The sequence below is a fragment of the Monodon monoceros genome, unplaced genomic scaffold (assembly GCF_005190385.1).
Source record: "Monodon monoceros isolate NGI ecotype Baffin Bay Population unplaced genomic scaffold, NGI_Narwhal_1 Super_Scaffold_13, whole genome shotgun sequence".
Classification (NCBI taxonomy): Eukaryota; Metazoa; Chordata; class Mammalia; order Artiodactyla; family Monodontidae; genus Monodon; species Monodon monoceros.
The window spans coordinates 31,166,391-31,180,546 of record NW_021703769.1 but is presented as its reverse complement, the minus strand read 5'-3'; the positions used below and the strand labels follow the sequence as shown (position 1 = coordinate 31,180,546).

Below are 14,156 nucleotides of genomic sequence, written 5' to 3'. Positions count from 1 at the left end.
TCAGCTAGCATCCATCATTGTAGCTTTTCTTTTTCACTTTGTTTATGGCTTTCCATGACATGTGTCTGTAAAGAAGTCTTAAATTTCAATGTAGTGTTATTTGACAGTATTGAATCTTATTAAGAATTCTTGGGACTTCCCTGGTGGTCCAGTGGCTAAGACTCCATGCTCCTAATGTAGGGGGCCCGGGTTCGATCCCTGCTCAGGGAAATAGATACCACTTGCCGCAACTAAAAGATCTCACATGCTGGAACTAAAGATCCTGTATGCCACAACCTCGCAGGCCGCAATGAAGATCCTGCATGCTACAGCTCAGACCTGGCTCAGACAAATAAATAAATAGATTAAAAAAAAAAAAAAAGGACTTCCCCAGTGACACAGTGGTTAAGAATCCACCTGCTAGTGCAGGGGACACGGGTTCGAGCTCTGGTCTGGGAAGATCCCACATGCCGCAGAGCAACTAAGCCCCGGCACCACAACTACTGAACCCGCATGCCACAACTATTGAAGCCCGCACACCTAGAGCCTGTGCTCCTCAACAAGAGAAGCCACTGCAATGAGAAGCCCGCGCACCACAACAAAGAGTAGCCCTCACTCGCCACAAGTAGAGAAAGCCTGCGCGCAGCAACGAAGACCCAACGCAGCCAAAAATAAAAATAAATTAAAAAAAAAAAATTCTTCCCTATCCAGAAGGCATAAACATACTCTTCCAATATATTCTTCTGAAAGTTTTACTTTTAATATTTAATTTTAATTAATTAAATAATTAAATTTAATATTTAAGCCTTTAACCCACTTGGAATTTATTTTGAGTGTGGAATAAGCTAGGGATCAGGTTGGTGCTTTTTTCTATCTGCATAACCAATTGTCCCAGTCACATTTATTGAAAAGTCCACTCCTTTCCCTGCACATTTGTAACTACACCACTCTTATGTACTATGGTGGGTAAACCCTAATATGATCCTGCCTCTCAGTACTCAGGTTCTTATGTAGTCCTCTCCCCTTGAGTGTGAGCTGGACATAGTGACTCACTTTGAAAAAATGGAATACACATCAGTGAGGGTATGTCACTTATGAGATTAGATTATTATAAGGTGTGGCTTCCATCTTGAGTTTTCTTTCTCCACTCATTCTGGGGGAAGTCAACTGCCATGTTGTGTGAGAAGCCCTCTCTATGGATTGACCCATGTAGTGAAGAAGAGGAGCCTCTTGTGTTAATGAGCTTGGAAGTGGGTTTTCTTCCCTTCATAAAACTGCAACTCTGGCCAAAAACTTGCCTACAACCACATGAGAGACCCTGAGCCAGAACTACTGTGCCACTCTTGGACTCCTAATCCTCAGAAAGTGTGTGGTAATAAATGTTTGTTGTTTTAAGCTGCTAAAATATGGGATAACTTGTTATACCGCATTACTTAACTGATACACATACCAATTCCATATATGTGAAATTCTTCAGGATTTTCCCTAAAGACAATTATATTATCTGCAGATAATGACAGGGTTTTCTTTTTTTTGTTATTTGTTTTCTTTCCAATACTTTCACTTTTCATCTTTTTCTTTTTCAATCTTTCTTTATTGTGAACAAATGTACTGACAGAGGCCATCCTTGTTTCTATCTTTAAAGGTAATACTTCTAACATTTCACCACTGAGAATGAGGTGTTTTGTTTTAGTTTTTTTGTTTGTTTTGTTTCTGTTTTTGTTTTTTTCAGTAAAATTCTTAATAACAAAAGACAGGTTAAAGTAATTAAGTAATTCTCTTCTGTTTCTAGTGTGCTGAGTGTGGCCCCTTCCATATCTTAGAGCTTCAGGGTGCCTAGGCCCACATTGAAATACCAGAATCAGCCTCTCTCAGCCTGAGGCCTCCGCTGATCCCCCCCAAAACTTAGGAAGGCTGCTCTGCCCCAGTGAAGAGAAGCCTAGACTTGCTGTGGAATCACAGATCCAGGAGCAGTACTCAAGCAATGACTTTCTCTTAGGAATTGGACTTCAAATCCCCTAGCTCCCTCACCCCTTTGGTGGGATCATTGTAAGGGTCTGCTTCTGGGGAACCCAAAAGAAGACTGTTTTCATAAAATGGTTGTTGAATTTATCATCTGGGTTTGTTTTTTTTTTCTGAATCTATTGAGATGACTTTTGTTTCTTGATCTGTAGCTGGGTAAATTATATTGCTATTCTCTACTGGCTAAATGACATCCTTTTCTTCCTGGGATATTTCCTACATTGCTTCATTTGGATAGCTAGTGGTTTATTTATAATTGTTATATGTGTAAAGTGAAACTAAACTGTCAATTTCACTGTCCTTTCTGATTTGGTGTCAGGGTTACACTAGCAGTGGTCAGTGACTAGCCTCATACAAATTGTTCAATCTTGCTTCTGAGTTTGGGTAAGATGGAGGTTTTCTGTTCCTTGAAGGTGACAAAAGTGCCTATGAGGACATCTAGGCTTGGTGAAGTATTTTTGTGCCTAGAATTTTTATTTGGATTCAATTTCTTTAATGTATAAATCTATTCAAGTTTTCTATTTCTTGAATAATTTTGGTAAGTGATATTTTTCCAGGTAATTGTCCACTATATCTCATTTTTCAAATGCATAGTTTAACATACAGAGCTCAGAGTTTTAGGAGAGCTGCTCATCTCTCCTCCCTTGCAGGGCTGGGCAGACACAGAAAGGTGGCAAAGAAAAAAGATATTTTTGTTCACCTCTGAGATGAGCCTCAAAAAGACATGGAGGAGGAGCTGTTAATTTCTCAGACACTCCTAGTTATATTCGTTAAAGACTTTTCATTGTAATTTTTAAAAAACTCACTAACACATTCTGAGTGTGTAGGGGATAGGGTGAACAAGGGCCCATAGGCTAGGCAGAGGCACCAAAGGTGACTTTAGGTGAAGGTGAGCACCAACTGGGCAGAGAGGAGGTTTTCTTGGCAGGGTGATAAGGCAAGATGCTTACTTGGCACAGAGGCCACAGCCACATGATGGAGACCTAGAGGCCAAATCAAGGAGGTAGAACTTTATCCCATAGTTACCTGGTTCCCCACCTTTTGCCAAATACACCATTTTGGAGAGAACTGCAGGGTAAGAGAGGGGTGAAAGACACAGACTTTTTCTTAGTACTTTTTTTTTTTGGCTGCATTGGGTCTTCGTTGCTGCACATGGGCTTTCTCTAGTTGTGGCAAGCAGGGGTTACTCTTCGTTGCAGTGCACGGGCCTCCCATTGCGGTGGCCTCTCCTGTTGCGGAGCACAGGGTCCAGGCATGCGGGCTTCAGCATTTGCAGCACGTGGGCTCCAGAGCTCAGGCTCAGTAGTCGTGGTGCATGGGCCCAGTTGCTCTGTGGCATGTGGGATCTTCCCCGACGAGGGATCGAACTCGTGTCCCCTGTATTAGCAGGTGGATTCTTTTTTTTTTGTGGTACGCGGGCCTCTCACCGCTGCAGCCCCTCCCGCCGCCGAGCACAGGCTCTGGATGCGCAGGCCCAGCGGCCCCGGCCCACGGGCCCAGCCGCTCCATGGCATGCGGGATCCTCCCGGACCGGGGCACGAACCCATGTCCCCTGCGTTGGCAGGCAGACTCCCAACCACTGAGCCACCAGGGAAGCCCAGCAGGTGGATTCTTAACCACTGTGCCACCAGGGAAGCCTTACATATGTGTTTCTGTAGAGTTGCAGTCAAGAGGTCCTTCTTAGTACTTTTAAGCCCTATTTTAACGTAACTTGGTGGGGAAAGGGAGATAAGGATAAAGAGATAAAGGAGAGGCTGGATCAGTAGAGGTAGTGCCCCTAGAGCAGCTAAGTCTTAGGTGTGACCAGGGTGGGAAAAGCCTGTAATCAAGTGGGAGAATTTGACCTGGGTGTTGGGAGGAAAGGGTGTGAATGTAGCCTTGGGACAAGAATGCACAAGGGGTTTGGGAAATCCAGTGCTTTGCAGCTGTGTGACCTCGGGCAAGTTACTTAACTCCCAAAGCCTTGGAATACCAGAATAAGGTCTCTGACTTTCAACTGAGTTCCATGCAATTTTAAATTCACGTGGCTTTGCCACAGGGATCTGAGGATCAGTGGGGTGGGTGGAAACTTTGGGGCATATTTCCCAAGGCCCCGTCTTCAACCTTAGTAGCACCCGTATTCTATCTCATTTGTGCACCGGGGCTCAGAGCAATAGTGTTGTTTGGGAAAACAAAAGATTCTGTGGTTTAAAAATTAAAATAGCAAAGAGAAACTGCCATGGATATTCAACAACCACTGGGATTTTTAAAATGATGAAACATAGCGTTCTAGAAAAGTAAATGCACAATGATACGCAAAATGGATTAGAGAAGGGAGAAATTAGAATCGTGGTTCTCAAGGAGTGGTCTGTGGACCAGGAACATCAGCATCACCTGAAAGCTTGTAAGAAAGGCAGGATCTTGCGCCCTGACTCAGAACAACTGAATCAGAATTTACATTGACTTTAGATGATTTAGAAATACTTCAAGCCTCTGTTAATGCGGGCCCAAACCAGGGGCTTCATTTTTAGTGACCTGCTAGGACAAACTGTGTAACTCAGATTGGGACTTGAACCCACATGTCAGGACTCGAACCCAGCCAAAACCCACATTGGGACTTGAACTCACGGCCTTTTAACTGAGATCACACACCTGCTTTCAGGACTTAATGAAGCTCAGGTTCTTGATGTCACAGAAAGAATTCAGTGAGAGATAAGGTGATAGGTAAGAAGTGGATTTATTTAGAGAGAAACACATTCCACAGAGTGTGGGCCATCTCAGAACGTGAAAGGTCTTGGGAGAAACACACTCCACAGAAAGAGTGTGGGCCATCTGAGAAGGCAAGGCAGTCCCAGGGTATGGGGTTATCAGTTTTTATAGGGGTGGGTAATTTCATAGGCTAATGAGTGGGAGGGGTATTCCAGCTATTTCAGGAAGGGGCGAGGATTTCCAGGAATTGAGGCACCACCCACTTTTTGACCTTTATGGTTGGCCTTGGAACTGTCATGGTACCTGTGGGTATATCATTTAGCTTGGTGATGTGTTACAATGAACATACACTGAGCCTCCAGGTGTAGTGGAAGTCAGCTTGTCTGCCATCTTGGACTTATTTGGTTCTACTCAGTTTATGTCATGTCCTTGGGCTATGTCATTCTTTTAAAGCTTGTGCCCTGCCCCCTTCCCTCTGTTTCAGGACCAGGGACGTCCAATAAATGAAGGAGGAGCTCACTGTGCGAGACTCATGAATGGCAAAGAGACCCCACTCCTCACCCCCGGGGGGGGAAGGACCCTCAGATCCAGCCTTGAAGACGGTGGTCATACCAGAACAGAGGTATTGCTAGGAATTTTGATTTTTCAAGAGAAGCATGAAATCCAGATTCCAATGTTTAATCTCCTGACTTTTTAATCTTGACAGCCAATTTTTTAAATTGTTCCTAATTTTGAGAAAAAAAACTGAAAAGAGAATAATAAAACAAACTTGTTTTCTTTTAACCCAGGGTTGGGGGGTGGCAAACCAAGCAGGGTATGAAACAGTGTATATGGTATACTATGTGTCTTGGTTTGGGTTTCTCCCAAGGTAAACTCTGAGACCAGAATTTGAGTGCAAGTAGTTCATTTGGGAAGTGAGCTTGAGGAGAGTGAAGAAGTGAAACAAGGAAGGGAAAGCAGCCTATAATGAGTGGCTTATTCAACAAATTACTGCTATGGGAAACTGGAGCCCAATGCTGCTGAGAAGCTCTTGGAACCAGCGTAGAACTTGCACTCCCAGTTATCCCACCAGAAGGATAGGTGGCGAGTTGGCATGTTAAGATACCACTTCCTGAGCTTCTTGGATGGAGCTGTTCCTGGGTAGGAGTAATTCCCCCCTACACACGGCCTGCTGTTAGTGCTTAAAATAGTCTTCCCAGCTTCCGTCAAGTCTTCAGGCACAAAACTACACTCTTGGTAAGTGAGTCTGTAGTAGCACACTGAAAAGAGAAGGTCCAAAGGATACAGCAGAGTACTGACAGCAACTGCTATGCAGCTGTTTGCGTGAGGAAGTTCTTTTTACTTACCTGTGGCCCAAATGTGTATGGATATGAAAATACCAGAAAACAATAAGAATGGCTGCTGCTGGGGAGGATAATTGGAGAGAAGGGACAGGGATGTCAGGGAGGCTTTCATCATGGATCATTTTACCTTTTGAATTTTGAAACTGGTGAATGTATTACTTATTTTTAATCAGTACAATTAAAGCATAGAGTTTTAAAAGTGTCCTACAAGAAGAGAAAAGAATAAAAATAGATTACAAAATGACTTGCATGTGACATCTGAATTCAGGAAAAAGGAGGTAGGTGGTGGGTGAGGAGAAGTAGAGCACACTTACAGGAAAGACAGGTGTTCAGATGGGCTGAAGTGATGAGTGTGTACAGTGACTAGGCAGCTCAGATACCTGATTCCATGCTACTTTATATATTTTAGTATATTAAATTTTGTGTAGCACTTAACTAAATGGGATTTAATACTTTTATCTTTACCAGGCCATGCATTCTACTTCTTGGTACAAACATTAGGGTCACCAAACCATGAGATGGGTTTTGAAGGCAACCAAACACAGTCACCAACATTCTTCCTAAAGTGTGTAAACGTTGACTGTTATGGATCATCTCTTCCTTTTTTTTTTTTGGCCACACAGCCTGGCTTGCAGGATCTTAGTTCCCTGACTAGGGATTGAACCTGGGCCCAGCAGTGAAAGAGCTGAGTCCTTACCACTGGACTGCCAGGAAAATCCCAATCATCTCTTCCTTAATATCAAATGGAGTCTCCAGGAGTCCTGTTTAAAAAGTAACTGCCCTCCATGAATAGCCAACACAATGTTGAAAAAGAACAAAGTTGAAGGACTTATACTTCCTGATTTCAAAAATTACTACAAAGCTACAGTAATCAAAACAGTGTGATACTGGCATAAAGATAGATATATAGATCAACAGAATAGAATAGAAACCCCAGAAATAAATCCTTAAGTCTATGGTCAATTGATTTTTGTCACAGATCTCAAGACAATTTAATGGAGAAAGGACAGTGTTTTCAACAAATGGTGTTGAGAAAACTGGATTTCCACATGCAAAAGAATAAAAGTTGGACCCCTACCTTACAACCATATACAAAAAAATTACTCAGGGCGGCTCAAAGACCTAAACATGAGAGCTAAAACTATAAAACACTTAGAAGAAAACACAAGGAAAATCTTTATGAAATTGGTGTTTATAGTGGCGTTATTCACAAAAGCCAAAAAATGGAAGTAACCCAAGGTGTCTGTTGATGGACATCATGGACAAAATGATGTTTTATCAAAAAAAAAGAAAAGAAAAGATTTCCCTACATCATCAATAATGGGACAAAACAACAATGCTTCCAGATGTCATGCACTGAGAAGGATACAACATCACATTTGTGATTCTTGCCAAAAATGTTTAACCCAAATCTAATCACGAGGGAACATAAGCAAATCCAAATTAAGGAACATTCTGCAAGATAAGTGACACAAACTCTTCAAACACATCTACATCATGAAAGAGAGAAAAAAAAAAAGCAAAGAGGAACTTCCCTGGTGCTCCAGTGATTAAGACTCTGCCTACCAATGCAAAGGACATGGGTTTGATCCCTGGTCTGGAAGATCCCACATGCCGCAGAGCAACTAAGCCCGCGTGACGCAACTACTAAGCCAACGCGCCGCAACTACTGAAGCCCATGTGCTGCAACTACTGAAGCCCATGCACCTAGAGCGTGTGCTCTGCAAGAGACGCCACTGCAATGAGAAGCCCACGCACCGCAATGAAGAGTAGCCCCTGCTCGCCGCAACTAGAGAAAGCCCACACACAGCAACGTAGACGCAGCACAGCCAAAAAAATAAAAAACAAACAAATAAATAAATAAAAGCAAAGAAACTCCTGCAGATTAAAAGATTAAAGAGACATGACAGCTAAATGCAACATGGGATCCTTAATTGGATTTAGGATCAAAAAGGAAAATATATACAAAGGACATTATTGGGACAATTAGGGAAATTTTAATATAGACTGAATATTAGAGATCAGTACAATAACAATGTTAAATTTCCTGAGAGTGATATTGTAGTTGTGTAGAATGTTTTTGTTTGTAGGAAATTTATGATGAAGTGTTTAGAGGTGAAATGCCATGATGTCTGCAGTAACTCCCAAATGTTTCAGCCAGGGGAAAAAATGAGAGAGAGTAGGTACAATTGGAGAATCTAGGTGAACGATTTATGAGTGTTTATTATATCTTTCTTGGGACTTTTCCTGAGGGTTTGAAATTTTCAAAATACAAATTCGTGGATTAAAAACAAAATAAAAACAAAATTTGGGGTTAAAAAGGAACTGTGCCCGTAAGTGCAAACTACTGTGGATTTACAAATGTGCCCAGATGTGGGCTCAAGGAGGGCAGATACCTCACCTCTGGGTTTTCTAGTAGAGGTGAACAGAAAAGCCAGATTTATCTGCTGCTGCGGTGGAGTCAGCAGGTAGTGAGTCAGAAGGCAAAGATGGGGTGCTGAGATGGGCTGTGCCCTTGGAGCGATGGGTAAGGATGTAGAGTCAAGGAAAGAGGTACAAATGTGTGATTTCCAGTCCCGATGCTTGGCTGGGCTTCCCTGCTCAAAAACATCTCTGCCACCCCTATTGCAGTGCCTAACAAGAGAGACATTACCTTACTCTCCCAATAAACTCATATTAATTCATTAAACAAGTAGGTGCTGAGCATCTACTACTGGGGTATAAAAACGGACAAGACTGATGTGGTCCCTCTACCTCACAGAGCCCAGAGTCCAGTCTTGAGGACAGATGGGGAAATGGTGTGACAAGTGATTTGGAAAGGCCCCATAACCTGAGCTGGTGATTTGGGCAGCGGAAAAGGCTCCCCAGGGGAAAGTAACCGGCAAGTTGGGGAGTAAGACAAGCTAGCTGAGGGTTACAGGAGATGAGGGTGTTAAAAATGAAGAGAGGGGGCTTCCCTGGTGGTGCAGTGGTTGAGAGTCTGCCTGCCGTTGCGGGGGACGCGGGTTCGTGCCCCGGTCCGGGAGGATCCCACATGCCGCGGAGCGGCTGGGCCCGTGGGCCATGACCGCTGGGGCTGCACGTCCAGAGGCTGTGCTCCGCAATGGGAGAGGCCGCGGCGGTGAGAGGCCCGCGTATCGCAAAAAAAAAAAAAAATGAAAAGAGGGCTTCTCTGGTGGCGCAGTGGTTAAGAATCCTCCTGTCAGTGCAGGAGACACAGATTTGAGCCCTGGTCCAGGAAGATCCCACATGTCGAGGAGCAACTAAGCTTGTGCGCCACAACTACAGAGCCTGTGTTCTAGAGCCCGTGAGCCACAACTACTGAAGCTCGCGTGCCTAGAGCCCGTGCTCCGCAACAGGAGAAGGCAAGCAATGAGAAGCCTGCGCACCGCAACAAAGAGTAGCCCTCACTCACCGCAACTAGAGAAAGCCTGCACACAGTAACAAAGACACAACACAGCCAAAAATAAATAAATTAATTAATTTTTTTAAAAAATGAAGAGAGGGCTTCCCTGGTGGCGCAGTGGTTGGGAGTCCGCCTGCCGTTGCGGGGGACGCGGGTTCGTGCCCCGGTCTGGGAAGATCCCACATGCCGCGGAGCGGCTGGGCCTGTGAGCCATGGCCGCTGAGCCTGCGCGTCCGGAGCCTGTGCTCTGCAACGGGAGAGGCCACAACAGTGAGAGGCCCGCGTACTGCAGAAAAAAAAAAAAAAAAAGAAGAGAAAGAGAAGTGGGAGGCATCAGTTTAAGTGTGCTTTCTTCAAGGGACAGAATTCACACAGATTTCTTTGAATCCTAGCTCTTCACTCTAAACACTGTGCAGCATTGAGCAAGTTGCTGAACCTTTCTGGGCTCTGGTATCTCAGAATGAAAATAGAGAAAATAATGCCTCCCTGCAGTGTGAGGGTGAGAAAAATATGGTGCAAGGAACACCTGGTACCTGGTAGATACACATAAATACTAATGTGGCACTCTCTTCTCTTCTCCACCATCTTATGTGAGGTTGAATTTGTTCCTCGCCATGTCTTGTAACGAGACTTGCAGGATCAAGTGATTCCTGGCCAAGAAACAAAAGCAGTACTGTCCCATTCCCCAACGTATTAGAATGAAAACTGATAATAGAACAGGTAAAATTCGGAGAGAAGACATTGGAGCAGAACCAAGCGGGGTCTATAAGCAGCCCCACACATGAGGAGGCAAACATATTTATGCTGTGTCAAAGTCACTTACATCTTACCATATCACCCTGAGAACATCACTATCTGAACAGCTGGATGTATTTTATTGGGAAAATGATTTTTCTCTTTGTGTCAGTGTTTCTGCACTAGTGCTTTGGCTTGGTAATAAATATGTAAGACCTTTTGTCTTACATATAGGAAAAAAATGTCAATGTGAACTTCAGTTTCACAATTTTGCCTGAGGCCAGCTCTTGCAATACATGTACATGTATGTGAAAAACTCAGATAACCAGTGTCCAGAATGTATGAAGAACTTTTTTTTAAACCATGATGAAATGCTATTTATTACCACTTAAAACCTCTTACTAATTGTCTATAGGCACAAAGCACAAATTTCCATATCTTAAGTTACCAGTTGGTCATTTTACTTATTTATTTAACATCTTTATTGGAGTATAATTGCTTTACAATATTGTGTTAGTTTCTGCTATGTAACAAAGTGAATCAGCTATATTAATACATATATCCCCATATCCCCTCCCTCTTGTGTCTCCCTCCCACCCTCCCTATCCCACCCTCTAGGTGGTCACAAAGCACCTAGCTGACCTCCCTGTGCTATGTGGCTGCTTCCTACTAGCTCTCTATTTTACACTTGGTAGTACATATATGTCAGTGCTACTCTCTCACTTCGTCCCAGCTTACCCCTGCCTGCCATGACCTCAAGTCCATTCTCTATATCTACGTCTTTATTCCTGCCCTGCCACTAGGTTCATCAGTACCATTTTTTTTTTATTTTTCAGATTCCATATATATGTGGTAGCACACAGTATTTGTTTTTTTCTTTTTGACTTACTTCACTCTGTATGACAGACTCTAGGTCCATCCACCTCACTACAAATAACTCAATTTCATTTCTTTTTATGCCTGAGTAATATTCCATTGTATATATGTACCACATCTTCTTTATCCATTCATCTGTCAGTGGACATTTAGGCAGCTTCCATGTCCTGGCTATGGTAAATAGTGCTGCAATGAACATTGTGGTGCATGACTCTTTTTGAATTATGGTTTTCTCAGGGTATATGCCCAGTAGTGGGATTGCTGGTCATATGGTAGTTCTAATTTAGTTTTTTAAGGAACTTCCATACTGTTCTCCATAATGGCTGTATCAATTTACATTCCCACCAACAGTGCAAGAGGGTTCCCATTTTCTCCACACCCTCTCCAGCAATTATTGTTTGTAGATTTTTGATGATGGCCATTCTGACTGGTGTGAGGTGATACCTCATTGTAGTTTTGATTTGCATTTCTCTAATGATTAGTGATGTTGAGCATCCTTTCATGTATTTGTTGGCAATCTGTACATCTTCTTTGGAGAAATGTCTATTTAGATCTTCTGCCTATTTATGGATTGGGTTGTTTATTTTTTAATTTTTATTTTATTTAAATAAATAAATTTATTTATTTACTTTTGGCTGCTTTGGGTCTTTGTTGCTGCACGCAGGCTTTCTCTAGTTATGGCGAGCAGGAGCTACTCTTTGTTGAGGTCGCGGGCTTCTCACTGTGGTGGCTTCTCTTGTTGTGGAACATGGGCTCTAGGTGCATGGGCTTCAGTAGTTGCGGCACGTGGACTCAGTGGTTGTGGCCCATGGTCTTAGTTGCTTAGTTGCTCCATGGCATGTGGGATCTTCCTGGAACATGGCTAGAACCCGTGTCCCCTACATTGGCAGGTGGATTCTTAACCATTGGGCCATCAGGGAAGTCCCTGTTTGTTTATTTAATATTGAGCTGTATGAGCTATTTATAATATTTTGGAGATTAATCTTTGTCCATTGATTCGTTTGCAAATATTTTTTCCCATTCTGAGTTGTATTTTCATCTTGTTTGTAGTTTCCTTTGCTTTGCAAAAGCTTTTAAGTTTCATTAGGTCCCATTTGTTTATTTTTATTTCCATTTCTCTAGGAGGTGGGTCAAAAAGAATCTTGCTGTGATTTATGTCAAAGAGTGTTCTTCCCATGTTTTCCTCTAAGAGTTTTATAGTGTCTGGCCTTACATTTAGGTCTTTAATTAATTTTGAGTTCATTTTTGTGTATGGTGTCAGGAAGTGTTCTAATTTCATTCTTTTACATGTAGCTGTCCAGTTTTCCCAGCACCACTTATTGAAGAGGCTGTCTTTTCTCCATTGTATATTCTTGCCTCCTTTATCTAAGGTAAGGTGACCATATGTGTGTGCATTTATCTCTGGGCTTTCTATCCTGTTCCATTGATCTATATTTCTGTTTTTGTGCCAGTATCATACTGTCTTGATTACTGTAGCTTTGTAGTATAGTCTGAAGTCGGGGCATCTGATTCTTCCACCTCCGTTTTTTGTTCTCAAGATTGCTTTGGCTATTAGGGTATTTTGTGTTTCCATACAAATTGTGCAATTTTTCATTCTAGTTCTGTGAAAAATGCCATTGGTAGTTTGACAGGGATTGCACTGAATCTGTAGATTGCTTTGGGTAGTAGAGTCATTTTCACAATGTTGATTCTTCCAGTCCAAGAACATGGTATATCTCTCCATCTGTTTGTATCATCTTTAATTTCTGTCATCATTGTCTTATAGTTGTCTGCATACAGGTCATTTGTCTGCTTAGGTAGGTTTATTGCTAGGTATTTTATTCTTTTTGTTGCAGTGGTAAATGTGAGTGTTCCTTCAATTTCTCTTTCAGATTTTTCATCGTTAGTGTATAGGAATGCAAGAGATTTCTGTGCATTAATTCTGTATCCTGCTACTTTACCAAATTCATTGATTAGCTCTAATAGTTTTCTGGTAGCATCTTTAGGATTCTCTATGTATATTATCATGTCATCTGCATACAGTGACCGCTTTACCTCTTCTTTTCTGATTTGAATTCCTTTTATTTCTTTTTCTTCTCTGATTGCTGTGGCTAAAACTTCCAAAACTATGTTGAATAACAGTAGTGAGAGTGGGCATTCTTGTCTTGTTCCGATTTTAGAGGAAATGGTTTCAGTTTTTCACCATTGAGAACAATGTTGACTGTGGGTTTGTCATATATGGCCTTTATTATGTTGAGGTAAGTTCCCTCTATGCCTGCTTTCTGGAGAGTTTTTATCATAAATGGTGTTGAATTTTGTTGAAAGCTTTTTCTTCATCTATTGAGATGATCATACGTTTTTTATCCTTCAGTTTGTTAATATGGTGTATCACATTGATAGATTTGGGTATATTGAAGAGTCCTTGCATTCATGTAATAAACCCCACTTGATCATGGTGTATGATCCTTTTAATATGCTGTTGGATTCTGTTTGCTAGTATTTTGTTGAGGATTTTTGCATCTATGTTCATCAGTGATATTGGTCTGTAATTTTCTTTTTTTGTGACATCTTTGTCTTGTTTTGGTATCAGGGTGATGGTGGCTTCATAGAATGAGTTTGGGAGTGTTCCTCCCTCTGCTATATTCTGGGCGAGTTTGAGAAGCATATGTGTTAACTCTTCTCTAAATGTTTGATAGAATTCACCTGTGAAGCCATCTGGTCCTGGGCTTTTGTTTGTTGGAAATTTTTTGCTTCTTTTTTTTGGCTGTATTGTGCCTTCTTGCTGTTCGTGGGTTTTCTCTAGTTGCGGCAAGCGGGGGCTACTCTGCATTGCAGTGCATGGGCTTCTCATTGCGGTGGCTTCACTTGTTGCATAGCACAGGCTGTAGGTGCACAGCCTTCAGCAGTTGTGGCTCGCGGGCTCAGTAGTTGTGGCTCGCAGGCTCTAGAGCACAGGCTCAGTAGTTGTGACACATGGGCTTAGTTGCTCCATGGCATATGGCATCCTCCCAGACCAGGGATGAAACCCGTATCCCCTGCATTAGCAGGCAGGTTCTTAACCACTGCACTACCAGGGAAGTCCCTGTTGGAAGATTTTTTAATCACAGTTTCAATTTCAGTGCTTGTGA

At 42.4% G+C, this 14,156-nt stretch overlaps 1 pseudogene; it reads left to right on the top strand.

Moving 5' to 3' along the window:
• The first annotated feature begins 10,052 nt into the window (after positions 1 to 10,052).
• Positions 10,053 to 10,207, top strand: LOC114893712 (annotated as a pseudogene).
• The last annotated feature ends 3,949 nt before the right edge of the window (positions 10,208 to 14,156 follow it).